Source organism: Podarcis tiliguerta (genome assembly GCF_965153285.1).
Source record: "Podarcis tiliguerta genome assembly, chromosome: 11".
NCBI lineage: Eukaryota > Metazoa > Chordata > Lepidosauria > Squamata > Lacertidae > Podarcis > Podarcis tiliguerta.
Genome location: NC_139544.1, coordinates 47,668,986 through 47,696,695, shown reverse-complemented (window position 1 = coordinate 47,696,695; position 27,710 = coordinate 47,668,986). Strand labels below are relative to the sequence as shown.

Genomic DNA, 27,710 nt, shown 5'->3' with positions numbered 1-27,710 from the left:
TGGCATCATTTTTTTAAGGGGGGGAGGTAGCCCTGCAATTTTATCACATCACTCAGTCACAAAGCTCACATTATCTGCATATTTAAATGTTTCTATTTATTAAGGGTTTGAAAGGAGGCTTTACAGTGGGAAATTCCTGAAGTCTGACAATGGGGCCAAACTGACAAAACTGATCCAAGGTTTCATGGGCAAAATTTCATTCCGCATATAGCACATTACCTTTCGACATGCATAGCAGAGGCTGCACTAAGGCAGCAGTCCTATGATTTCCACCAAACACATCTTACTAAATTCAGTGCGGCTCACTTGCAAGCCTTTACACACAGAGTTGGGCTGTCACTTGTGAGAATGTATTTTGTTTGTGTAATTTACAAAGATTTAAGATTTTCAATACAGAACTTTGATTTTCAGTTTCGTATATGCCAACAGCTGGAGCTCATCCCTGCAGCTTCCACAGCGAGCATAACTGGTGCCAGACTTTGGGGGACCCTTAGCATGGTGCTTATCATGCGCCAGCCTTTTCCCCAAACCCCGGACACGGCCTATCAGCTGGTGGTTGCCAACACATGCTTTCTCTGTTGCTGCTTTGGTGATGGCAACATTGCCACTAACTTCCCTCCACTCAGGGCCCAGACACTTTTGAATAGGAGCTAAGCTAGACATCTAAGCGTAATGCAGTGCTTTGGCCCATAGATCTATGAAATTGGTAGACTTTATAGTCTTACCAAGGTTTTTTTTTTCCAAGGGGTAGTCAAGGGTACGCAGTACCGACACCTCTCTTTTTTTTGGTTTTTAAAAAGTGTGGCACTTACTGTAACCACCTCGTGAGTACCAGCACCTCTTTGTCTAGAAAAAAGCACTGGTCCTACCTGGACTTTAGCTCTATAAATTGGTAAATTTCATAGATCTGTTTTCTGGGACATGACATTTTGGAAAAAGAAAAGGAAATAATATGTTTAGCCTAATTATTTTCCTCATTTGGTGACTCTGCTAATCTGGCAAAGAAACTTGAAAGCCTCATGACTGCTCCATTTGCTTGCCAGAGCAGCCATATAGGACTATCAGTGATCCTGCTGCTCCAAGCTAATGGCGCCATTGTTCCTGTTCTGAAAAAAGTTCTGGAGCTGTGCTTCCCTGCATTCCCTTTGCAACTTTAATAAGTTTCGTTTGGGTACAGCATCATATCCCAACAGTGACATATGCAGCATCAGAATAATCTCTGAACTGAAGACTCCAGGTGACTTATCTGTGTGACATTTCTGTGGGGTTTTTTGTTCTTTCTTGGTTACTTGTCCTATGTTCATCACTTCTCAAACGAGGTAGGCAGCTTTAGAGGGGGTGTAAATAACCAGACTGGCCACTAGATGGTAGACTTGCTCTTCACACTAATTCTTAATGTAGCAGTAGTTGTGGAACACAACTAAGCTCCATGTTCCTTAGTGAAAGCCCTTCCTTAATTTCCTGGCCCTCCCCCCCCCCACCTTTTTAAAAGAACTTTGTAGTGATGCAGAAGCACAGTTTTGTAAGGGGAATTACCTAGAATTTGGCACTATTTCAGTTCTGGTCTAGTGGGAGACATGATGATGCTTGGGGAGGAAGGGGACAGTAAACTATATCAGGGCTCACCATCTTTTTATGTTAGCCTTGGTGGCTCCAGGATTTCATAGAATCATAGAATCATAGAGTTGGAAGAGACCACAAGGGCCATCGAGTCCAACCCCCTGCCAAGCAGGAAACACCATCAGAGCACTCCTGACATGGTTGTCAAGCCTCTGCTTAAAGACCTCCAAAGAAGGAGACTCCACCACACTCCTTGGCATGACATACTCATTCTGCCTCCTGGAAGAGACAGGGCATGCAAAGAGAATCCTTTCACATGGCTCCTGGCCTCTTGAGATCATTGTGTAATGAGAATGATGACATTCTTTGGACGCTTTGCTAGTTTAGGTGCTTAGTAAATCGTGATCTGGAGATGATCCTGAACAAAATGCCAAAAGTTATTCAATATATATTGAATAAATGATAATAATATGAATATGCAGCAATGTGCAAGGACTTTTGGCTGCACAACAGAACTTCTCCTCCCCCCCCCCAAAAAAAACCATGTTCTTGGTTTTTCCCAACCTTTAGGAGCAGATTTTGGGGAGGGGGTGCAGGGGGTTTGTGCAAGGAGAGAGAGAAGTAGTTCCATTGCACAAGCAGAAATCCTTGTGCCGGTGGAAGTTGGCTACTGCCCCATGTCTGTTCAGCTCAGAACGTACATCACCTTTATTGAAAAGAATCAATTCTGCCAGAAATGATTGTCCCTCTCCACCACAGCCTCTACAATGGAGATTTATTCTTGTTCCCTTAATTATGTTCCTAAGGCAATGTTCTGAGTGTAGTCAGGAATGTTTTGAAATTATATATAATGATTAAGCTTTCTTTCCTTTCCTTGCAGCTTAGGTGGAGATTAGAGGGTCATAAGGTTAAACATATGGAATGGATTGCGCTAATATTAAAGTGCATAGCTTTGCTGAAGGGCACAGAGTAAGAATACTGAGACTGTTAGTGATGGGAAAGTACAATAAGTTCCCCCACTTTGATTTGGATATGGCTGAATATTATCAGGGTCAAAGTTTCCAATGACTTGTTTCCTGAGCCTGATTAGTTGTAACTTCTGCTTAAAATCAACACACCAGCCTTAATGCATACAGGAACATAAGATGAGCTATCCTGCTACAACACACCATAAACCTATTTAAGCATCCTGCTTCTCACAGCAGCCAACCAAATGTCTCAGCCACAAGCCAGGGCAGATGGGAGCAAAACCCTCCCTAGGTGTTGTTTCCCAGCAGCTGACATTGAGAGACACGTGCTGCCTTAGAACCCAGAGGTAGCATTTAACCATTGTGACCAGTAGCCTTATCTGCTATGAAATGTTTTAAAGCTGTTTCAGTTGCTGGCCATCAACAGTACATCTTGGTGGAATCTACACACATATAAAAAGTGTGGTGAAAATACTTTTTTTAAAAAAACGTTTTGAAAAATACATTGAATTTTGAATAGCTCACTTTTGTCTAGATGTCACATTTGTATATTGCATTTTACAACCAATTTAAAACGTTGCAGCTGTATAGCTGAGTCCCTTGTTACAGCATGAGCCAGTAAATCTAGAATGGACCAAATTCAGTCTTGCAAAGTCTGCTGAATATTTCTAGCAGACCCCTTAATCGCTGGAATTTCTAAGTGGTGTATGTAAGAATTTCAAAAAGCATACAATGGATAAAATCAAATAAAATCAATCTTTGTTATTGCTGCTGCTGGAATTCCCATTGTCCACCAACGCATGTTAAATCTGCAAAGCAAATGTGGATGTTCAGAATCTCTGAACAGTTGAGGCACACTGTTGCATGTAGATAGAGCAGCTGCTGATGAGGAAGGGCCCCGATCGAAGGCGTTGTGACCCACACATTCTTTCAATATGTGTGTGGGGTGTCATTCAGCCCCTCCTTGTGTTTCCCAAGCGTTTGCTAGATTACACTTATTTGGGAATTAAATGTGGAATGTGTAAGAATAAAAATTACCTGCCCTCAGAGGAGCCCAGTCCCCATGTTTGTGCGTGAGTCACTAAAGTAAGTATTCATCCTGGTTGGAAAGAAAAGCTCAGAGCACTTACTCATGCAGAAATGCAATGGAAAACCTCCTGCAACGGTGGGCAAACTTGCTGGGTCTCTGCATCAGGAGTGACTGGGTGTTGATTGGAAGGAGGTGAGGCCAGAGAAGGGAATTATTCAGAGATGCAGCCAGTGGTTAATTCCACAACATCTGCACTGCAGATGTGAGACGGAGTGATCGATTCTTACCCAGCACAAAGCTGTGAAACAACAGCTTACCAGCAGCAAGTGCTGAGTGTAAGTTGGCAGGGGCAGAACTGCATCTGACAGCCTCTTCAGCGGTAAGGGTGCTATAGGCTATTCTTCTTGGCCAAATAGTTGTCTTACAGGAGGCTATTTTATACCATGTCAGACAATTCATCCATCCAGTTAGCACAGTATTCTCTGCTCTGACTGGTTGCAGCTTCCCCAGTGTCTCAGGGAAAGAAAGGTCTTTCACATACCAGAGAGGATCCAAAACAGCTGTATGAAAAATATATTTGCCATCACCTGCTGCTTGTTTTGCTTTCAGATGGCGATACCAGAGCAGAACCAGTGACCGATGGGCCCTGCTTTGATGATCCCCCATAACGTACCCCAACACAAAGTTTGGATAATTTACTATGGTGTGTGCTGAATGTAACTGAATTGCTTCCAAGGACGGCCTGAGGCATGTTAACATCCTAAATGTTGAAACATGTTTTCCTTGCATATAGAGGGGAATAATCCCAAGCAGCTGTTTTGCTAGCAAGCCCTGCTGACATCCCATTGCAAGAGCTTGTTGCCCCTGCAATGATTGCTCTGTTGAGAAATGTAATTATTTTTATTTTAAGGTTTCCAGACTGTGAAAGCTGATGCTATCTGAGCTGCTTTCTCTGTCATCAAGGGGTGAGCCTTCCAGCCCTCGACCTCCTGTTGTTAATACCATGAATTCTGTTTAAAAACAAAATAATCCACAAACTCAGCACACGGGGCTATTTTGATATTTTGAAAACGAAATCCCCCTGCGCGGTCACTTGATTATTTTCCAGCCGCCACTTTTTTTTTCTTCCAAAGGATTGGTTTTTTGTTTTTAGGCTTTCGCTCTGGTGGCCAAAACCGTTGTTTGTTCATCTTCTGGCAGCCGCAGGTGCTATGCTGAATGCCTTGAAAATGACTGTAATTACTGAGCATTGTTTAAGTAAAATCAGATAAAATCCGCATTGGATCTAGGCTGTAGGATTATCTGCCAGGTTTTTTTTCCCCTTTTTGACCCAGGAACATGAATCATGTGAACTCCTTTCCTCAATCGCATCAGCATGTAATTATATATAATCTCCATGAAGAATTCCTGACTGGGTCCTGGGGTCTTCTGAGGGCTGGGAAAGCATTTGCGAAAGGTTTCTTGTGTCATTAGTGAATGAATTTCTCACTTGGATGGCTTAACTATGAAGTCTCAGCAGACCCCAGTGTTGTTTGTGATCCAGTAAATCATGCACCTTTTGGAGCATCTCGGCAAGTTGCGCGCCTGGTTGACGCTGTCTGCCTGTCTCTTGATTCCTATTTTTACCCAAGGTCAAAGGGGGTTTTTCATCTGTGCCAATGGCTATGTTGACTTATGCTTTTCGCAGTGGGATATCTGAAGATTAGCCTTCAAATCTGGAGTCTCCCACTCAGAACGAGACAGCAGAGACGAGACCTATAAGCCGGCAGAATACGGAACAAATCTCCTGACTGAACAGAGGGGAGGGGGAAAGCTGCCCTCACAAAGTCTTTCTAACCCACCAAATGGGTGTTGAAGGAGAGGCATGTGGGGGCTGCATGGGGGAATCAAGAAAGCAAAAGGTGATGATAAGAAAGATGGGGGAGCAGATCTTACTTGAGTGCAGATGTGGGGAGTGCATGGTCTTGCCAGATGTTGCTGGATTACAACTCCCATTAGAGGACAGGTCCCCCTTCACCTCTGAAAACGTGAGCTTTACAGCAACAATTTTAAGGAGAACAGTCTGTGGGGATGATAAGTTAAATTTTGTCTGACAAAATATCTGGTTCTAAAAATTGTTTTAGCTGTGTAATCTATTTTATTCTGCTTTATATTTTTTATCTTTTGTAACGGCTTCAGCTAAACAAATAAATAATATTTGTTGTATTTAATTCCCTTTGTCCTTGATCACTGACCATGCTGACTGGGGTTGATGGGAGCCTAAGAATGTCTGGGTTGCCACAGGTACCCTTTTCCTGCTTTATAGTGTTTTAAAAATTTGAAATCCTGAATCATTTCCTGTTTCAGCCGGATCCAAAACACCCACATTTGGGCATCCAGCCTCTTGTTTCCCACTGTGGCCTTGTGTGAAAAGCCCACGAGGAAAGAGAGTTGGTCTCCAACAGGGTGTCATGGCACTGTCAGGAAAAGAATGTCCAGAGTGAGGAAGTAACTTGTTATTTCCAAAGGTACACTTACAAGACAGGAAAAGGCATGTCCAGCAGTCCTGCTCCTGGGTATGCACCCAATCAGGCAGTTCCATGCAGCAGAGAGGCCCCACCCCCAACTTCGGCTTATGTATATTTCCCACCTGAACTGCATGCAAGCAGGTGAAGACTATGCCTACGTGCAACCTGCTTCTGCTCCTCCCACTTCAGTCCTCTTCTGGTCCTGGGAGACTGTGGAGCAGGAGAGGTGGGGGCAGGAGGAGCAGCTGTGCAAGCCCTTGGCTCTACCCCAGCCTGACATATCCCTCCTTCCTCTTGCACCTGTTCTTCACTTTCCAATCCTGCAGCTTCTCCTGCCTCTGAATCTTGTCTCCCAGCTGTTACAGATCCCCCTCGTTCACTGATCCCTTTTTCTAAGCCAGTCTCCCAGTGCCCACTTATCAGAATCTAGCCACCCCTCCTCAGTGCCCAGCCAGTTGCTGACAGAGTGGGAATCGAGGGGCAAACTACCTATGGCTATTTAAACAAGGGATTTATTTCAAGTTCACATTAGCAGGGCCGGTGCATTACATTGCCTCTGATGCGGAGTGACTCTGCAGCTCGCATCCTCTTTGTGGCGGAGGCATCCCACTTTTCTGGCTGGCACCCTTCCTCCTCCTCTTCTTCCTCTCTGATTACTAGAAGTTTCTGTGTCACCCCTCCTCCTCCTCCTTAGTGCCTGAGGAAAGGCCAAGGGGTCCCTTCCTCAGAGTGATAGTTTCTGGATGCAACAGCTGAAAGGAAAGCTGTTTAGCTGTAGTTGGGGGAGGGGAATAAGTTACCGTATTTTTTGCACCATAACACTCACTTTTTTCCTCCTAAAAAGTAAGGGGAAATGTCTGTGCGTGTTATGGAGGGAATGCCTACGGATTTTCCTCTAAAAACTACGTGCGTGTCATGGTCGGGTGCGTGTTATAGAGCGAAAAATACGGTACTTTAACCTTGAGGAGAGCAGCTTGGCTCCAATTGCATATATAGCCCCAGCTGCAGCACAAAAGCTCTTTTTGGCGTCAAAGATCTTCTGCCTTTTGCCTCCCCAACTCCGCATCTTTTGAATTTGCAACCCACGCTGCATTGGTGTGATCCACTTTGGGAAGCAATCATTGCCTGAAAAGTCGGATAAAATGATTGCAAAACGAAGGAAAATAGACAAAGTTACTTGTTTGCAGACCTTCTGTCCCTCTTAACATTTTAATTTTTGATTGACTTAATGTATTGGAGGCTGCTTCGTTTTTCCTTCCTTACTGGGCAATGCCTCCTCTAAGACTTAAGTTGACTTAGGAAGGTGGAATCATAGAAGCATAGATTGGAAGTAACCACAAGGGTCATCTACTTCAACTTCCTGCAATGCAGGAATCTCAAATTAACCATCTATGACAGGTGACCATCCAACCTCTGCTTAAAAACCTCCAAGGAAGGAGAGTCCACCACTTCCTGAGGGACTCCATTCCACTGTCAAACAGCTCTTAATGTCAGAAAGTTCTCCCTGATGTTTAGATGGAATCTTCTTCCTTGTAGCTTGAAGCCATTGGTTTGGGTCCTACCCTCTGGAACAGGAGAAAACAATCTTGCTCTATCTTCCATGTGGAGCTAACATTTAGTGAAAAAAGATAGAGGGGAAGGGGCATCTGCCTTCCCAGCAGGCACTCTTTGCATGATATGTTTACATCAGACTGCCTTGTCATCTTTCATTCTGCACCTGCATCTGCAGCCTTCTCTTTGTTGTGGCTGTTCCTAAGTGCAGAGCGGTTTCCAGTGTCCCCTAACAGGGATGCAGTAGCCTGGGGGATTCTCCAGGTGCAGCTCTTCCCTGAACAGCAATGCCAGCTGCCTGCAGCTCACAGAGAAGGCAAGACTGCCAAAAATGCCATTACTATACGTTTTTAGTACCGTGGACTTCTTCCCCTGACCCTCGTCCGGACAAGCCGGCCCCAATTCCTTGGTTGTTTTGGTTTTTGTGGCCTTTTGTCTAAAACAGATTTTCCAGGGAGCCAAGGATATGTAACGTGTTTATTACTACAGCATAAAAAGGGGCCAAACAGATGGAAAGCTGAATTCTGGCTACCACAGACAATGCGACCTGGGAGACGATTGCTGAGACACAGCTAAAGACAGGATTGCTGTGAACTGTTCCAAATCCACTTGTTCTGGCCCATTATTCTGTCTGCTTGTGGAATCGTCTTCTCTGGGTTTGTAGATGTTGGCAGGGCTGTGTCTTGCTACATTTCTCAGTAGTAGTACTTCATGGCAGAACGCTTCATTCCTCCACTGCAGAGTTCCAGCCGTTTTCACTGCCAGTTTGCAGCGTTTGGATTCAGTCGGCAGCATCCAGACTAAGTGAGTTGCACGTAGTTCCCTTTCGAAATTAAGCCTTGACTAACATGTCCCATCAATTTCAAATGACCCACGTTCAGCTAAGCGGACTGAAGCTAATCCAGTAATATTGGCCCTGGGATGAAGATTGCCAAAGCTTGAAGTTCAAGTGATCATTGGGGGAGAGAATTCAGGGCTTCCAAATGGTGTGTGTTCACTTTTTTTTAAAAGGTTACATGGTGCACTTTGGGGGCCCTTAGCTTTAGCAGCGGTGGTGGCTTCTTCTGTTTTCTATTTGTAACCTTCAATTTTATTTTGCAGCAGCAGCAGCAGCAGCAGCAGCAGCAGCAAGAGTTCTGCTCTTGGCAGCCATTAATAACTCCAAAATGAGTCAGGTACAATGTCAGTTTTAGGGAATCTTGGTGGTAGTAGCAGTGACATTCTTATCTCCTGGGTAAGACCTGTTCTCTTAATTTGTGCTTTTCAGCTACCTAGAGGGCAGGTTCTGACACCATTGCATCCTCTAGCAACCATCCAGCAGAGCTGTTCCAACTTGCAAATAAGCTTATTGCACCAGACCAGTGGGCAGCTTTGAGTCATTAGAAGTCTGCTGTGATGCTTTTATGAAGCACTTTGAGGATAAAGTGGTTGGACTTGCATAGAATTAGATACCACAGTTAAACTAAATCCTCATATATCTCCAGAGCACTGTCTGGTCTGGTTGCTTTGGTTCAGTTTCAGTTATTACAGTTTGAGGATGTGGACAAGTTGCTTGCAGGAGTTTGGGCAACCACCTGTTTTTCCACTCATCGTCCATCCAAGGAGGATTGACTGGCTAGCCCAGGGAGTGGTTAATGCCTATTTGTCTTGGCCCTGGTGTGGTGGTCTAACTGCAGGTGTGCCTGGAAGAAAAAGAATTGTCTAGATTTATTTTAATCTGGCTTCATTCCCATGTTTGGAAGTGGAGTGACCCTGGTTGCCTTGGTTAATTAGCTTTATCAGACAAGAGACAGGGGGATGCTACCCTCCTCAGTCTCCTTGACCTCTTAGCAGCTGATAACGGAGTCTACAGATATTAGTGTATTGAAGCCTATCAGAAGAAGGAAGTTGTTACCCTATGGCTGAAAGCAGAAGAGGATGAAGCCAGGCAGTCCTCCTGCAGAGATCATTCCACAACTGAAGTACCAGCAATGGCCTGTAAAACTGATTAAAGCTTCAACTTTAAGGGGAGAGATTTGAGTTTAATAATTCCTGATCAATGTTACTAATTCTATGCAAGCAGTTGTTGTGGGTGTTTCTGATTTTCAGGATCTGAAGCATGTGCCTGAATTGCACTGCACTGTATTCTTTCCAAAGCTAGCCTGCCTCCAGGAAGAGGAATAGGTTGGAGGTTCTTATGGGATGGGGAGAAGGTGAACTGTACGAATCTTAAATATTGCAGTACAGTGTAGCTAGCCCCTTTTACTTGCAGCGAACACTAACTCCCTCCACATTTTGAATTCAGCTCGTCAACTCATCTTTGTCTCAAGTCACATAATACAAATACTTTTCTCTAACACACCAACCTCCGGGAAAACATTTGGATGAATGTTATTAATCCCTCTGGTGCCCGAGATGTCTAGGAGATGTCTACAAAACAGCATGCAAATAGCACTTGGAATGGGTAGAATGAGACGTTTTCGTCCAAATAACAACGGAAGCCTGTCACGCACCTAAATAAACAGGCATGCATGCCAATGAACACACTCATTTACGGGGATGGGGGGGGAGGGATGAGTGTTAGTGGTAGAGGTTGGAGGCATGCTCTACCAGGATTTGGGGGATAAAATCTTCTTTGGCTCATAAGCCGAAAACCTTGCTTTGCTAGGTTCACACGTCAGACGTGGGGCATTTTTATATGTACCCAGTAAAATAAAAAAATAAAATAAAAAGATGGCGACATGAGGTCAAATTGTTCCAGAATCCAGACACTGGAGAAGACAAAAAGGGGATGGGGATCAACAGCCTATACTGATACTGATTAAGATCATTTTCAGTTCATGCAGAAGGGAATACAGTGGTACCTCGGGTTAAGTACTTAATTCGTTCCAGAATCATAGAATCATAGAGTTGGAAGAGACCACAAGGGTCATCGAGTCCAACCCCCTGCCAACCCCCTGCCAAGCAGGAAACACCATCAGAGCACTCCTGACATATGGTTGTCAAGCCTCTGTTTAAAGACCTCCAAAGAAGGAGACTCCACCACACTCCTTGGCAGCAAATTCCACTGTCGAACAGCTCTTACTGTCAGGAAGTTCTTCCTAAGGTTTAGGTGGAATCTTCTTTCTTGTAGTTTGCATCCATTGCTCCGTGTCCGCTTCTCTGGAGCAGCAGAAAACAACCTTTCTCCCTCCTCTATGTGACATCCTTTTATATATTTGAACATGGCTATCATATCACCCCTTAACCTCCTCTTCTCCAGGCTAAACATGCCCAGCTCCTCTTCTCCAGGCTAAACATGCCCAGCTCCCTTAGCCGGAGGTCCGTTATTAACCTGAAACTGTTCTTAACCTGAAGCACCACTTTAGCTAATGGGGCCTCCTGCTGCCGCCGCGCCGCTGCTACTCGATTTCTGTTCTCATTCTGAAGCAAAGTTCTTAACCCGAGGTACTATTTCTGGGTTAGCAGAGTCTGTAACCTGAAGTGTATGTAACCTGAAGCGTATGTAACCCGAGGTACCACTGTATGTTTCCAAGCATATTGCTTAAAGGCAGCCTGCTTCGCCACCTGAGGCTAAACAGGAATTGGCTGCCCGCTGCCTGGCTGTTGCATCCTGCCCATCCCACTTCCACTACAGCTGGAATGCTTCCTTCTCACTGAACTCAGTGAGAGAGGGGCATTCCAGCAGCAGTGCTGCCTCTTGTGCTTCTGCTGCCTGAGGCAGCTGCTTCACCCCGCCACATGGGTGGGCTGGCTCGGATGTTGCTTTTCCATCACTTTGGAAATCAGCAGAAACACCTGAATAAATTGCTGAGAGAGCCTTCATGAAAAAACTCCCCTATCTCACAATCTCAGGCTGAAATGTCGGTAGCATTGGCCACATTGATGCAGGTTGCCACAGATTAGGCTGAGTAAGTGTGAAGGTCTCTTAGGCTGCATTCACACAACAACCTGAAAGCTATTGTTGCCAATGAGCACCCACATTCATCTCCTATCTCACAATTATTCTCTTGGTCAAGCACGGTGTGCACGTTTCTGTAGGGTTTAAGAAACTTGACTGACCAGAGACCACAACAAAACATAAAGAACAAATGCATAATCATGCTTTAATACTTGTGAACAAAATGGAATTTCAGCAAGTTGTAGATTGGAAGCTACGTCTGCTGGAATCTCATCTTCTGCACAACCATTCAAGGTACAGGAGCCCTGTCCATTGTTGCATCTGGCTACCCTAATTGGAAAGCTAGGGCTGCCATATGTCTGGAAAATCCCAGACATCGCCAGGGTTTGGCATCCGAAAACGGCGTCCGGGCATCTTTTCGGCAGCTTTGAATATCTGAATCAAAGGTCCTAGGACTGTTTCTCTACCTGAAGAAGTCAACCTCAACATAACAAATAAGCTGAAAATGGATATCCTCAGTTAGCCACTAAAACTGTGAATGCAATTCATATGAATTCTACACTCTTAGAAGGTCTCTAGATAATCCTGCTGGGAGTGATACAATTTCCCAGCTTAGCTGTAGCCTCCTATGCATCCTACAACTGCATATGATACTGCTGTACTGTTTTAATTTTCACACTCTTGGCAATAGGGAGAGAAAGATCTGTCACTTTAGGTTCTCTCAGTCTCTCATTTTTGCAGCCTTAAATTCACTTCTCCGCATTTTGTGGCAATATTATTTTTTTTTTTTAAATCCTTAGGAAAATGCACCAACATTTTATTAAACCATTTTATATGCAGGTTTGACTAATTTTTGCAAGCAACTTTCCCCAATTTTGTATGTTATTTTCATTAGTATCTTAATATGTGCACTTCTGTAAATATTGTTTAGAGAACTTCACCACAAAATTCAGGTAAGTGTGGATTTTGAGTGTAGCCATGTTTTGGTGAGCATATTGTTTTTGAAAGTGTGAATTTGATAGCTTTGGCTTTAAACATGCATTGTGCACTGAAATTAATTTCTCATCCATCCCTAGTTGACAACATATGCAAACACTCTTAATCTCACTGATTTCAGAAACTTCTAAGTTGTGTAGGATAAAGAGCTACGTCCACACATAGAACACATACTATGAACTAATCACTGTTTGCTGTACTGAACTTCATATATAATATTCAACACCCACCCCTTTAATCTAGGCTACCATAACATTACAGCCAAGCAAACAGATTGAACTCTGGTAGGGCTGCCTGCATGAGGTATTAGGGGAGTTAAAATCCCTTGGAGACAAATTTAAAAATCATCAATTATGTTAAACACTCTCCCATTTTCAGGCATACGTGCAAGGAAGTGTGATCCATTCAAGCAGCTGTGGCCTGAGTTAAGGCCTCCCCCGCCCTCCAATCACTCACTATGTAGCACCTGCACTTTAAACACTTTCCCCCTCCTGTGGATCTTTACTTCCAGACTTATAGTCCCCTAGTTGGATGTTCTGGACTGCATTTGCTAGCTGCTACTGACTCTACATATTTATATGCTCCAAATCCTTTTAAGTCTGACTGCAGCTTTGCTGAAATCTTGCTGAGTCTAAATTGAAAACTTGGAAGCTCTACTCTGCAAGCTGGCTATTTCACTGCAGAAATCAAACACAGGGGGCTTTTGCCCTGATTCATATAATACTAATCTTGAAATATGTTTTCTTAGGCTTGCTTTCCTTGAGCAGGGCTTTTTCACTTTTGAACTGACCTCTGTATTTGTCTCTTTAATAAACATTTCTCCTGTACTAATAGCTCCATGCAATGAACATCTTCACTTGTTGGATTTCTGCATATCAAACCTCTGTTAAAGGCTCAGAGGTGCAGGTCAGGCAATTCCTAAACTCCCCCCCCCCATCTACTGCCATTTGGCAACTCAGACTTCAACTCAGATATCATTAAATAGAGCACTGGTTTTAACTTCCTTGTATGAACTCTGGTGGTCTTCTAAAATAGTGTATAAATGAAATTGTGACTTCATATCAGTCACAGTGCTTGGTAGGACGATAGTCTTTTAAATTTGCAGCTACCCCTGCTGCCAGAACCCAGAACATGAAATGACCTTCGTTTTGAAATGGGCCAGCAATGCTAGACAATTCTTCAACAAGATTTTTAATTGTGTATCTGAAATATTCACAATGAATTTTGCTGAGAAAGAAAAAGAAAAAGAAAAAGAAGGTGCAATATGAGATCCTTGGAACTATCCCCACTCAACCATGAAGCTCACTGGGTGACTGTCACTGCCTCTATGCCAAACCTTGCTTTTTTAAAAAATGGGTCTAGCAGACCCAATTTGAGTTGCACAACTAAAATGGATTTTTTAAAAATAAAATAAAATAAAAATAGTAAAGGTTGTTGTAAGCAACGCCATTGAAGAAGACAACAGTGGTAACCCAGACATCATCAATCATCAACCTTTATTACGGTCCAGAGACCCAACAAATCGTTACAAAGCAATACACAATTCATACAGCCTACCTCCAGGTTAAACAAGCATTTTGTTCAGAATATAGGGATCATTGGTTCTTGCGACCACCGATAAAAACTTTGCCACTGCTAATGTTCTAGCGTTTGTCCGGTCTTCCAATAGGAACCTGACATAGTGAGCCTCTGATTTTCCCAGGAAAGGTACCAGCAAGGGTAATATCAGTTCAGCCCTGGCTTGCTCATATTTTGCACAGTGCAACAAAATATGTTTTATGGAATCGATGTCTTGAGCACACGAGCAAAGTCTGTCCTGGTAGACATCATTGCTGGTTGTGAAGGAGCCCTCACAACAGTTCAGGCTTCAGGGCCCCCCAAAGTAGGTCCGTCACTGTATGCCACCTTGAGCTCCTTGGAGAAAAAGGTGGGACACAAATGCAACAAACAAACATACCGCTAGATTTTGCAGCAGAAAATCAAGATTGCCCTAGTTCTGTGAGAACCTGTGTTGCATTTAGCATGTTAAAATCCCATTCAACTTTGAAGATCACAAGCCAACCTTAGGCCAGTCATTACCTTGCGGCCTATCCTACCTCACAAGGCACTTGTGAGGTAGATAAGATGGAGGGTGGGAAACCCTCTATATCAATGTTATCAAAGTTTGAAATGTTCTGTTGTGGAGTAAGCCAAAATGTGAAATGAGGTGACCATGTGCTATCAGAAAGATTAAAATCCCACATGAATCATGTACTGGTCGTCTCCTCCTTGCATTATATCTTATCTGAATAAACATTTCCTGTTCTGCTGGAGTTCTCAGACTTTTCGGGAGGTCTCTAACAATTCATTCTGGATAGTGTACACAGAAGGGGAGATTTATGATTATTGTGGATGCAAGGTTGGAGATTGCTTTAACCTCAATTAAACAATAGGTACAGTAAATAGCATAACAAAAGGGGAAGACCTCCAAATAATATTTGGAACCAAGCAAGAGTGAAATGAAATGCAGTTCTGCATACATACGTACAATAAAATGGTAAGATGTGAGGCTGCCTTGAGGGCCTTTGGTGTGTTTTTTTTCTTCCAATTTTTTTTTATAATTCACATTTCATTGACTATAACCACACATTCAATAATTAACTTCCCTTCCCCCCTTCCATGGTTCTATTTATTTATCCATTAAGACTGCTAATTCTAATTCCTCCTTTTATTAAAAAAAATCCCTTCCCTCTATAGTTTTAATTATTTAAACTGCTGAATTTAAATTAATCCAGCTAACACTTTATCCTGCTTGACATAATCCTTCAGATATTCTGCAAACATTTCCTACTCTTCCTTAAAAAACTCCATCTTCTTGATTTCTTATTCTATTAGTTAAATTTGCTAATTCTACATATTTCATTGATTTTATCTGCTACTCCTCCTTTCTTGGAATCATTCTCTCTTTCCATTTCTGAGCATATACGGTACTATTTGAGATGCTGTAATTGTGTAAAGAAATAAATTATTTTGGTCTGTAGGGACTTCCATTCCTAATATTCCTAATAAGGAGGTTTCTGGTCTTTTTATAAAAGTCAATTATATATCATCTCCCAGAATTCCTTCACATTTTTTTTTACATGTACACGTCATATGGGAAAAAGTACCCTTCATTTCTTGACACTTTCAACAAGTACCAGACTCTGATTTATACATTTTTGCTAATTTACTCGGCATAACGTATATATCAGCTGCCTCAAAGGCCTTTGTAAGGCCATGTGGAAGGATCTAAATGAAGTAAAATAATAGAATCATAGAACTGTAGAGTTGGAAGGGAACCTGAAGGGGGCCTAGCCCAATATCATATTGCAGAATACACCTACACAAAAAACAGACTAAATGAGTTGCCTGTCATCTCCTCTCTTGATTTTTCTCTGAATATCTTCACCAATTCTCCCCCAAATTTCCTCAGAAAAACCAAAATCCCTCCCACCCATTATAGGTGGGCCAATATAAATATAAAATAAAAAGTATAAAATATAAAATAAGATAAAGCTGTGCTCTAGGCATCTTGCAGCAGGTTACACTTGACAGGATTGGAAAATACTGGGGGGAAATGAACTCTTTTAATTATTCAGCACAGTAGCTATTGAAGCATAATAATTATTCCATTTTAAGTGATCTTAAGAGCACATTCTGGAGTAGTTTTCAGTACCACTGAGGTAAACCCTTAGGTGAACAGCAGGCAGACACCTTTGTGTCCTGAAATCTCCTCAGAAAAACTTCACAAGACTCTCCTCAGAGAGACATCCTTTCCCTCCCTGCTCAGCAGCTAAGAGCCAAAAAAAGGCTGTTCTCCTCCAGATCTTGCTCAGAGCTCCTGTTCTGAAGGAAGGTGGCTGACAACAAGATGGCAGTAATCCCTGGCTGTGTACACAATCCCATTGACTCTTCATCCAGTTTACTCCCACTGCTGTTTTAGAAAGCACATGACATTAGCCACAACCCTTATCCATCCTGTTTTATCTTGTCATTTCTTAAGGAACACATTACTGTGTTTTGATGTGTTTCCTCATAGTCCGAATTGAGAAAATGAACCACCTAGCTGTGTTTTAAGATGATAATATGCACACAGCTTCCATTTCTGTTGACCTTTAGGAACAGGCCAAAACACTGCTGTTTCCCTCAGCTTTTAATATGAGTTGCTGTTCATTTTAATCTGTCATATTTTGTTTCGATATTTTAAATTTGTAAGCTGTTTTGCGAATCAGCATGATGAAGAGGTGGGATACACATTGTTAAAAAAAGAGGAACAAATAAACCCAAAATAAGGTGTGTTTGTGTAAACTGACAACCATTTTGAACATTAGAAGGGAATTAACCAACAGGCTTCCCTGAAAAGTGCTGAATATGGATGTTTGAATTGGCCAAATGTCTGAAGTACACCTTTGCAGACTCCTTTAGAGATCTTCAGACATATTTGTAAAACACCATTTGTTGTATTATCATTCTTCCTGCCAAACTGATAGTATCTGAGGGTAACTCGCCACTAGGTGATTCCTAGAAAAGGATTTGAGACTCACACATTTTTTAATGATTTCAGATGCTTGTTGTATGGGAATGGAGGAAACAGTGGGGAAATATGTTTATTTTCTCCACGTCTATAAAAAGCCAGCAGGATACCCAACAAAGTAATGTGGGGCCCTGAAATACCAATAATCCTAATTGTTTCTTACAGTTTGAAAGGAATGCCAAGCATCCAAATTTGGAGGCCCCAGACACGTCTTGCATATATATTAGACTAAGCAAATATTTTCTTTCTTGCTTGGTTGGAAACAGACAAACGTTTTTAGGAGAGTTAAAAGTAGGACTTTTTCAGCCGGAACTCGCCGGAACTCAGTTCCCGCACCTCTCAGGAGGGCGCCATTGCCATTCTAAGAGAACAATTCATGGTGCGTTCTGGCACCTGTTTTCTAGAAAAATAGCACAGGTTAAAAGTGGTTGTCTGTGTTGTTCACATGCATTTGTTTAGAAGCATCGTAAAAGATTCAAAAGACAGAAATGACGGTTCTATCATACCACTTCCAACATTCTGACAACATTTGGTTTGCCTTTGCCTACAGCTAGCCCTAGCTAGCAAGCAAAAACAGATGTGATCAGTGGTGTCTGCTCTGTTAGAAGCTTCAACCAGCTTCTGCCTTATTATAGCTAATCTAGTGAACAGCAAATAATAATATTCCTCCTCAGTCTCAATGTTGCCCTTGTAATACTCATTGGGGAGGAGGATGGGGACAAACTTAAATGAGGACAAACTTGAATGAGGGGACAAACTTGAATTAGATGATTTTGTGGGCCATTTGCTCTGGTTCCAACTATTGTTGGAAGATAAAGAAGGAGGTAGTTTCTAGTTTAGTATGGAAAGCCAGCTAAGGCCATTTACCATGTAGAGATATCCAGAGCCTCTTCAGGCTTCTTGGGAGTCATCTCAGGACAGAGACAGTATTCCTATTTAATCTGAGCTTGGAGACACCCCTAGTTAATTTTCTTTTTGTGCAGACTTTAAAGAGAGAGAGAGAAGTAGTCTTTTCTTGAGTACACTTCTAGGAACATATGTTGCAATGTTCCCTTGAAGCCCATGTGGTAATGGGCCGCAACCACAGGAGAAAAAAATGTCACTATTCATCCCTGATAGACCCATTCTTTAGCTGATTGGTGTTGTTGGAATCTCTCTCTCAGAACAAAGTTTAATAGATGCTTCACGGCACAGTGGGAAACACCTTTAGTCTTGTTGACAGCGATCTGAAGAAGAGGCTGCAATGAAAATGCCAGTGCAATTTTAAACAGTAGTGATGTGAAACAGCTTCTTGGTAACACAAACCAATGAAAAACACATTAGGCTGATGTGAGCCGTTTCCAAAGGGCAAACCTGGACAATCCACCCACCGCAGAGAAAGCATTTAATATGAAACTTGACAAGAATAGATAGCCAACTGCATAGCCTACACTTCAAAAAGAAATATTGCCCTTTGAAACCAGGGGAGAGTGGCTTGGAATGCAGGCTGAGCTTCTCTCTCTCTCCCTCCTCTTATCTCTAAATAGCTTTGAACCCACATGGAAGTCACTTGAGGATACCCTTTTAAGGAATAATTGTTGGCTTAGGCTTTATGAATATCTTAAACTGAATAATTTATTTAAAGGGAATAGCAGCAAAGGCAGTGACTCATCTGAAGATGTTCTTTCTTGCCAAATGGATTGTCCAAGCAACATTAAAAATAGTTAATACTTAATTCTGTCTTAGGCCACTAACTTGAAATCTCCACTATTAATTAAAAGATGCACAAGGATGCGGGAGACAAGAGGTTCCTGGCAAATGAAATGAAATGTTCCTTCAGTGCCATGCTTATTCAGCTGGTAGTCCACATTATCTCTTATATGGGTATGTTTTAATTTTAGGGTCTGATTACAAGGCCATCAATCATATGGTAGCTATGGGGAAAGCAGCCAATCAGAGCTTCCTGTACACCGGCCAGAGAATGTAATCAGGGCACATTTTCAGTTTCTGATAGGTTTGTTAAAGCAAAAGAGGATTAAGCCTCCTCACTATGGGAAAATACAGTGGTACCTTGGGTTAAGTACTTATTTCGTTCTGGAGGTCCGTTCTTAACGTGAAACTGTTCTCAACCTGAAGCAGCACTTTAGCTAATGGGGCCTCCTGCTGCCGCTGCGCCGCCGGAGCACGATTTCTGTTCTCATCCTGAAGCAAAGTTCTTAACCTGAAGCACTATTTCTGGGTTAGCGAAGTCTGTAACCTGAAACGTATGTAACCTGAAGCGTATGTAACCCGAGGTACCACTGTACCTGGAAAACTGATGGATGCCACCTTGAATTCCATGGAAGAAAGGTGGGATATTAATGTACTAAGCCAACTGAGTAATATTTCCTTCCAGTAGCACCTTAGAGACTCTAAGGTGCTACTGGAAGGATTTTTTAAATTTTGTTTCGACTATGGCAAACCAAAACGGCTACCTACCTGTAACTATGAGTAATATTTGAGAGTTGTAAGCCTAAACTCTTTACAAAAATGAACCATCTTCCTACCATGTTTCGTGACGGCTAGTCCTATAGTTCTGGAGATATTACTAGCTTTATTGAGATATTATAGTCCCATTGGAACTATGGAACTCCACAATAAACATACAGACTTGGAAGTGTCTCCTATTGATTCTCGTGGCTCTTGCTGCCAACCCAAATGTACTTTGGATCGAAGCCTTAATGATTCAAGTGCTACCTGTGTCTGCACTAATGATACCTTTCCACTGCCCAGGCCTCAGATGCGGCGGCAACTAAGACAGGATTGCCTTGTGGTTGTCTGCTAATAAGGAAAGGAAATGCGAGTAATGTGGAATCCTGCTCCCATAAAACATTCTGCCCAGTTTTATAAATCCAGGAAGTTTGGCTACTTCAAGTAAGTTTTGGAGAAGCACCAGTCAGGCTTTGAATGCCCAAAGTGAACCCAGAGTCCAGACTGTGGTGTGTGCAACTTGTTATAACTTGCTTTCTGTCACTTCCTGCACTTTGACATTCCCCCGCCCCAAGCTTTGAAATCCATTTCTGACTCTGCCACAAGGAAGGAAGTAAAGCCATTTATTGCTTCTCGGCAGCTATTTCTACTGAACAAATAAGGTTGCCACCCGGTTGGTGTTTTCTCTCTCTCTCTCTATTAATTAAGCATGGTCTTTTCTGGGTTGGAGCCTTTTATTCTTTATCTCCGCTGCCATTTACCGTATTTAGGTCCTTGCTCCATTCCTGTTTCAACCCCTGTGGGTTCAATATATTCCTACCTCTTCTTATGTACAGTGGTGCCTCGCAAGACAAAAAGAATCCGTTCCGTGAGTCTCTTCGTCTAGCGGTTTTTTCGTCTTGCGAAGCAAGCCCATTAGCGGATTAGCGCTATTAGCGGTTTAGCGGCTATTAGCGGCTATTAAAGGCTTAAGGGATTAGCGGATTAGCTGCTAAAAGGCTATTAGCAGCTTAGTGCCTTAGATAAAGGGGGTAGGGAGCGAAAAAAAACCCCCAGGAATCGCAAGACATTTTCGGCTTGCGAAGCAAGCCCATAGCAAATTCGTCCTGCGAAGCACCTCCAAAATGGAAAACCCTTTCGTCTAGCGGGTTTTCCGTCTTGCGAGGCATTTGTCTTGCGGGGCACCACTGTATTACATTTCATTCCTATCCTGCTCCATGCCAGAGATTCTGAGAAACATGAAAAATTATTTACAATATTACATGTTATCAAAAAATAACAAAAGACTGGGACTTTCCTATTCACAGTGTTCTTTGTGGGAGGGTGTGCCATCTCTTCCACAGGGCTGACCCAAGATATCTGACCCAAGGGAGTTTTGGGAGTTTCTGGAGCTAGCTAACAGAAGTGGTTTAGGGCTTCAGGTGAACTGCTGTGGCTTTAGCACTGATGCTTCTTTGGAGCTAGGCCTACCTGCATGTGTGCCTGCCTACTTTCTAAGGATGGCCCGAGGATGTCAATTTTGGTTTCTCTCTAGTTTCTCATTTCCCCACTATTAAGTTTAGTTTGCGATGTTTCTATATCAGTGTGCATTTTTAAAAGAAGCCTTCAAGGAAATTTGTCAGCGAATTTCTCCTAAAATTGCACATGTTTATATGCAATTTTTAATAGTATGCACATTTCCCCAATAAGATGCATTTAAAATGTTATTTTCAGCAATATATGCATTTTTATAAACACTTTAGTATATGTAGTTTTGTACACATTAACCTCCGCTGCCTTGTGGGATAGCTTTGAGGGAAGAAAAGGCTAAGAAGTGAACCCTACAAAAATCCAGAGTCCCCAAGATGGTTGGGGCAACTCCTGCAACCAAGCTGGTGCCAAATGTATTGTTCTGCTTTGCTTTGGACTACATCAGTAAGGCGGAGAGGCGAGTCTGCCATCTGGGCAGCCCAGAATCACCATACACACTGATCAGGCTTTCACCCCAGGGAGGTCACTTCGGTGTTGCTGATGCAGTACTTTGACTTCACCCCCAGAGGCATATCGTCTCTCAAAACAGAAGGATGAGACCAACAACTTCGCTGGAGAACTACACTGCAAAATTCAGAGAAGTATGGCTGTGTTTCAATTCACGTATTGTTTTCGAAGATGCAGATTAGGTTCACCTTTAAATATAAACTGAATTAAATTTCTCTCCATTCTCTACTGTGTTCTACCTATATCTTTATACATAAACAGATATTATAGAATGCTCTGGATCACTGTCTAGTACAGAGCTATGGGTGCTCTTAAGGCTATGATGAGAATGGGGTTAAGTACATTTAATGTTAGCTAGCTGCATTGTGGCTAGGGCTCACTGAAAAATGCCCCCCCCCCTTCTCCATGCAACAGTTTGGTGGGGCAGGGAGCCTTAACAAGGAAATTACCAGATAATTTATCCAAATACTATTTTCTGAGACATTGTGACTCAGCCCTGATAGTGGCCTGTAATTACCAATATCTTACCTATTAGTGATTAAAATAATCTATTTCTCATTTTTATTCACTTAAGTATAGTTGAGGTGGCATACAATAACTACAGTACACAAAATACAAAATCATAAATGAGGCTGTAATCTTAACCCCACTTATTTGGGAATAACTCTCACTGAATTCAGTGGGATTTACTTCCGAGTAGACATATTAGACTTGCAGCCTGTGTCCAGTGCTCTCTCCAAAGGAAAGTAACCATGAAAAGCATTTTTTTACTGCTTAGGGAGACATACAAAACAATGCATTCATTGAGAACTTTTACTTAATATATATGCTAAATCCAAAACAGTGTTACTGATCTCTACTCTGGGAATCCCAACCCTGACCCTTCTGGATGAGCCAAAAGTCAAACACTTTTAACAGGGCTTCTTCTCACATCTCTCTGTTTTCTGACACATTTCTAAGCCATGCCTTGGCCAGTCTGCATTCTGGTGTTAGGTATGGAGACAGATATGAATGTCAGCAATGCCTGGAATTTTCAGACATTCCTATGCTAATTTTCCGCCCACTCTGTGGAGCCACATTGTCCACCTGGGAGTTACTGGTAAATGCTGTGCTGTGCTATAAACATGTGCTGCATATACTGTATGGTGGTGGGCTTCAAAGACATCTGAACAAGATCAGACAAGAAAAGCCACCACACTGTTGTTGACATGTTGGGCTTAGAACACATGAACAGGATTAAAAAACGACTAAAGATGACACTGAGATCAACTAGTGAAAGAATAAAGGTAAAGGTACCCCTGACCGTTAGGTCCAGTCGCGGACGACTCTGGGGTTGCGGTGCTCATCTCGCTCTATAGGTCAAGGGAGCTGGTGTTTGTCTGCAGACAGCTTCTGGGTCATGTGACCAGCATGACTAAACTTCTTCTGGCGAACCAGAGCAGCACACGGAAACGCCGTTTACCTTCCCGCCAGAGCGGTACCTATTTATCTACTTGCAGTTTGACATGCTTTTGAACTGCTAGGTTGGTAGGAGCAGGGACTGAGCAACACGAGCTCACCCCGTTGCGGGGATTCAAATCGCCAACCCTCTGATCGGCAAGCCATAGGCTCTGTGGTTTAGACCACAGCACCACCCACGTCCTAGTGAAAGAATAGAGCCTGCATAATTGTTGCCAGCAGCCAGCTTAATTTCTCCCTGGTATTTTGGCCCCTTGTAAATTCCAGCTTTGCCAATGCTGACCTTTTAGTTGTGAATTTGTAATATAATACTTTGGCATTCTCACCTTCTCCTTATAATTGCCCAGTCTGAGTACTGTGATAACAGCAGAGGTCACACAAGACAGAATTCAGGGTCTGAACCATGCAAATGTAATCCCTCATAGTTTCCTCACTCACTGTCTCCAGGCTTGCATGTGTACTTCCATTCAGTCAGTGGCACAGAGTCTTACGTGTTTCTTTGTCCCATTATGGTAGACATCCCCATCACATTCACTCAGGTCCATCATTCTGCAAACCTATTAACCTACTTGGTTCCATTACTTCAATCAACACACTGATTCTTGGCCATGTCAATGTTCCAATGATTCTTGGCCTTGACAACTTTCTAAGTCTTAACCTGTCCATACTACCTACATGTCAACACAGCTCCTCCACTCTGTACATCCTGTCTTTGTCCAGCCAAACTGACTGTTCACTTCTGTCAAAGAAGATGGCCCGTTTGTGAACATTCTGTTATTTGGAGCTTCAGTCTTTCAGCAGTTGGCATGACATCATGACATCGCAGCTGCTTACTTGTAGAGTCTGTACCATGGCCATCTTCACTACAAATCTCCTTAGCATGTTACAGTATGCATTTCTGCATCTAAGAAGACTTTTACTATATTTCTGTCACAATCTTTCTCTGCTTAAATATAACCAGTTGCTTACATGGCAGCTAGATGGCACCAGTTGCTATAATACTTTCTTTTTAATTTTTGTTTTAATCAGTGCTTGTTTGGAGAGCTTTCCTGCTCATCTTTCTCAGCTATTCCTTTCGCCCAAGGCAATAGCTTTAGAGTGAAATGAAGACCATGAGTTTGAGATTATTACTCAGAAACTTAAAGGAAATTTGTTTTCTTATCAGTTTATCACCGATGCAGGATGAATTATAATTGAAAAAGAAAAGTGAAAGACTATCGTCATTTTGTTTTTAAAAATGAACATTTCCAGCTGTGGTATCTGTCATGGCTTGACTGTTCCAGCTTCAACAGATGGTGAATAAAAGCCTATAAACATATTTTAATAACTCATTTTATAGTATTTTATAAAGCAATCTTATACTCCTTGGAAAGGCGGTGGAGGGGCTGTGAGATGCCATGGGGCTCCCTTTCTGTGGTCAGAGACCTCATCACTACAGCTGTAGAATTTTTATGTTGTGAACTGTCCTGAGATTTATGGATGAGGGGTGGTATACAAATGTATTTAATAATAATAATGATGATGATGATAATGTAAATAATAAGAGTTCACATTACTCTTCTGCCACTGGAGCTGCAATGGTGATAAGGGCTGAAAAGGGGAGATGTTGGGGACATGGTGGGATCATAGAATTTTAATGTTGGAAGGGACCCCAAGGGACTCCATTCAACCCCCTGCAATGCAGGAATATCAACTAAAGCATCTATGTATGACAAGTGGCCATCCAACCTCTGCTTAAAAACCTCGAGGGAAGGAGAGTCCACAGCCTACTGTGGATCAAATGGATCTTGGATTGGTAGGATCCAAAGCTCTCCTGTTCCCCTCATAAGCTCTCACACCAACTGGAAAAAAAAATTCTTGGAGCTGGCATGGTTAATTTCCCCCTCACTGAAGTTCTTGGGAGGAAAATTAGGAAGCACCCATCCCCTGCAGGAAAAAAGGAACAAGTTGCTGCCATCCTTCTATCGTGGCTGGTGCAAGCTGGCAGGGATTAGAAATTGATGCTTTGCCTGCCAAGGAACAACCTCCCCTCCAATCTCATTAAGATTGTTCTGCCCTTGCATCTTCTAGCTGAGTGTTTTGGTATGTTGGTTGCAACAGTGGCTAATAAAATCACTCAAACAAAGAAGCAAGCAAACAAATAAATGTTGCAGTTATGGTTCAGGGGATATCTTTCTTTTAAACATACAAGTTCCAAATACAAAGGGGTGATATTTGAACTATGTCTTACTCAGGGAAGATGCATTGAAACTAACAGTCTCTACTCTGAGTAAAACTTATATCACTCTATATAATTATGCAAGTGTTTTCAGGGTGTAGCTGCAGGGGAGGGGCATAACTTCTGATTATGAAGATGAATTTAAAGTGTTTGGTTGATGGCTGGTGACATTCAGGATCAAGGCTTTCTCTACGTTCTCCTAGCCTCTCCTCACCATTAGAATAATTTGTGCAGAATAAACAAACGATGCCCATTTTTTGAGTTTCTGCATGTGGCAGACTTCAGCTTTGCTTGAGATTGAAGTTGCTGGATATTTCATTCCCCTTTACACAGTGTGTGTAGCCCTGACTGTAGACATCTGTCAACAAAAGCAACCACCAAGCTGGGCCTCCTAGCTGAGCACATGCTATTTATTTATTACATTTGTGTTTCCACACCACCTTCCTCCAAGAAGTTCAGGGTGGCATTTGAGCCTGATGAATGTGAAGTAGCTTCAGCTGAGAGAGAGAAACCTAGTGATTTGCCCAAGGCCACCCAGTGAGCTTCTTAGCTGTGTTTCCCAGGTCCAAGCTCAACACTTAACCATCACACCACACTAGAAGAAGCTAGATCTACAATTAATTTTTAATTGGCCTCTTCAGCATCTGGTGACATCACATGGAAAATTTAAGCATAAGCAAAACCCACAGAGAAGAACAATAGTTTCAGGAATGTGAAGAGGCATTCTCTTGTCTATGAAGAGATGTTTTCCGTTTCTAAAGCTCCTCTACCTGACTTTTCTCTTCACCTAGTTTGTAACAAATGGAGCAGAACATCCCTTCCTGAACACTTCAGGAGCAAAAACAAATGGGCCAACTTGAAAAAGTCAGAAAGAAAGGTGGTTATTCAGCCCTGACTACCTCTCAAGAGAGCCCAGGAGACACACAGTAAAGCTGTACAGCTAGTTGCACAGAGCAGAGCTCTGGAGCTCAAGCATGAAATTGCACCCTCCAGTTGCCAAGCCTCATTTACTTTTCTCTTTGGTTTCCAGCAAGGGTTTATCTGAGTAACCAACCACTATACTGCTTCAGCAAAAAGAGGGAGAGAAAGAAAGGGGTGGTAGAAGCAGTGAATTTGCTCACTTATAAGTTGATTCACAATCTAGTTGAGTGATTGGGACCCTCTGGCTCGCCAGATGACTCACAGCCTGACCTTTGGCATGATGGGAGTTGAAGTCCAGCAACATCTGCAGGGCCACAGGGTCCCCATCCCTCATCTAATTAATACTAAAGTGGTTTGCTGGAACCTATTTAGTGCCTGCTGAAACAGGGTAGCCATGGGTGGAATTCAGCATACCACTTCTCAATCACACCTCCAACTTCTTTCATTGGCCAACAGGCAGAAACGTCCAGGCTGCAATTAGAAGGATATCTCCCCAAAACTTTATGCTTCATAACTTTCTTTCTAGAAGGGCTAGAGTTTAGTTTAGTTTTTAAATAAAAGCTCAGAGTCACTGCTGAAAAACTGTTCCAGGTGCCCACTGAAATGGCATGGGAGGGGGCATGGAGGCTTCTTAGGGAGGGTCAATTCTCCAAAATCAGAGAAGCACCTTTTGTGAATTGCTTTTCAGGGGACTGGAGTGTAGAGGAAGCAGCAAGCGAGTTTTATTTTGTCAGCTTCTTTCAGCTCATCATTGTTGGAATCCAATTCAAAAAAATCACTACTATAAAAACTACCAATATTTGAAATCCAGCCTAAATAAGAGACTTACAATGTTTTCTTTCATCCTGATGATGGTGCACAGCAGGGCCACAACCAAGAATGCCCCGTGTTGTGTACCAAACAGATTTTGCTTCACCAAAGAAGGGCCTTGAACAGAGCCTCACTGTACAACAAATTGAAAACTTGAAAACAAGTACATTTAAGACTTAGAAATTAAGTTGCATACTTTGCATTGTCTCCTTTTAAACAAAAACAAGTTGCATGGGCATGCAACCTCTTTTGTGTGTGAAGTACTTTAATTTGGAAATTTTAAGGGTTTAATGCTGTCCGTTATGGAAAAGAAAACAATTAATAATGCGGAGGTGGCATGGAATGCTTATTTCTCACACATGTGGGTCAGGGTTTGTGTTGAGTAATTCTTCGCCAAGTTGGTTAATCACTGTGTTATGCAAGGAATTTCTGTATCCTAACCAAAACAAGCCAGGGATTCTCTTTAGCCGCATCATAAAATTGTTATGACGTCTCTCGGAGTAGAAAAAGGATACACACATATACACAGTCTTTGTCCGTAAAAGATTCCTGTCTCTCATTTGGGGTTTTTTTATGTTATTGGCAAATGCGGCTGGAGCAGTGGAACAAAAGCAAATACTGTCTTTGTATTTTCAACACAGACAAAGGGTGGATTCTTCCATTTTGAAACATGTCACAACAGGCTACTTTGAGTTGTTCTTGAGCCTTGACCAAGGCTTTTGTTGCTTCCCTTCAGTGGTTGAAACTAGCAGACAAAAATGGTAGTGATTATTTAAAATAAGGGGGCGGGTGGTGGAAGAAACTTGGGTCTTGTTCTGTTTTGTTTCCTTCCCT

At 42.4% G+C, this 27,710-nt stretch overlaps 1 long non-coding RNA gene across 2 annotated transcripts in view; it reads right to left on the bottom strand.

The window, feature by feature from the left end:
* Nucleotides 1–1,821: 1,821 nt before the first annotated feature.
* LOC310659598 overlaps nucleotides 1,822–27,710 on the bottom strand; it is a 38,387-nt gene continuing 12,498 nt past the window's right edge. The window contains exon 3 of one of the 2 annotated variants that reach the window (XR_014502844.1): nucleotides 1,822–3,337. This is a non-coding gene — a long non-coding RNA (uncharacterized lncRNA). Of the gene's footprint in view, nucleotides 3,338–25,750; nucleotides 27,622–27,710 lie in introns of those variants that run through there. The other variant, XR_014502845.1, reaches the window with a different exon arrangement.